The sequence below is a fragment of the Dipodomys ordii genome, unplaced genomic scaffold (assembly GCF_000151885.1).
Source record: "Dipodomys ordii isolate 6190 unplaced genomic scaffold, Dord_2.0 Scaffold4, whole genome shotgun sequence".
NCBI classification, from domain to species: Eukaryota; Metazoa; Chordata; class Mammalia; order Rodentia; family Heteromyidae; genus Dipodomys; species Dipodomys ordii.
In genome coordinates, this window is record NW_012267220.1 from 37,755,992 (window position 1) to 37,757,472 (window position 1,481).

The window sequence follows — 1,481 nt, forward strand, 5'->3', positions numbered from 1 at the left end:
TGGTTTCGAAAGAAAGGGAGTTTGGATCTCAACCTTACATAATCTTGCATATCTAATCACATATTTTTCTATACAATATTGGGATAGATAAAACTTGGCTAAATAAAGAATTTTATTTTAAAATCCATCTGTCTTGTAACTTGAAGAAGGCCTTGCCTCACTGGTTTTATGGTCTGCTATTGCTGATGAGAGGCCTAATACTGTTCTTGCTTTGTTCTTTCCTCATTCATCTCCAGATTTCCTGGTCCTTTTTTTTTTTTCAAAATTAAGTTTTCATTATAGAAAATGTTAAGTACATATAAAGTACTGTAATGGATTTAGTGGTATTCATATGGGTTTCAAGTGCTATGTGTATACAGTGTGGTATCATTTCTACTCTGACTCACTTATCTTTGTCCCACCTAATATAGAAAAACTCCCCAGATATTACATAAATTTAACTGTGAATATTTAAAAATAATGTATTTATTTAGAAGCCATATTAGTTTCACAGGAAAGTATAATCAAAAGTACAGGCATTATTCAAATTCTAATTTTTTTATAAATCGCATAAATATATGTATGCGTATAGTGTGAAATTGAATCTCATTTAGGTCTACACATTGTAATTGATGTGTAGGATTTGTTGGTTAATTGAATTGAGTAGAGGAGACTATGAAAGATGTTTAAGAAATGGCATTCTCATTAACAGAACTGGTAAAGAATAGGTAGAGTAGGTTTGAAAGGAGTCAGGTTTTAGATAGGTCAAATTTGACATGCCTACTGGACATCCAGTTGGAAATGTTGGGCAGGCTTTTAAATACATATACCCACACATGTATATTATATGCATGTAAATATATCCACATTTGCATATATAAGCATATGTAAATCCATATATATGTACATACTTTTACACATATATAAATACATACACTACCCATACACATGAATATTGTGTTTAAGGAAACAATATTATAATATTTCCTTTGAAAAGTTTGAGATACGTCTTTTTACTTTCTTTTTGTAAAGAGTGATCTACATATTTCTGGTTTGGTTGTTGAAAAATAGGTAAAGAAAATGGAGCCTGGTTATTATACTGTTTTATTTATTTATTTATTTGATTATTTATTTTTGTGCTAGTACTAAAGCTTGAACTGATGGCCTTATCTTTTTCACTCAGAGCTGTTGCTCTACTGCTTGAGGCTCAGCTCCAGTTTTGTCTTTTTGGTGCTTAGTTGGCATAAAAGTCTCATAAACTTTTCTGCCCAGGCTGGCTTTGAAACTTTATTCTCAGACCTAAGCTTCCTGGGTAGCTAGGATTACAAGTGTGAGCCACTGGCACCCAGATGATTCATGCACTTTACTGTAGTTTTGGATCTCCTTTCCCATTATCTTTGATGTGCATTTCTATGTCCAGCCTCCTCTGGTTTAGATTTATTTTCTAGATAATAATCCAGTTTGTGTTAGTTTTGGAGGGATAGTTATTTGGCTACTTATGA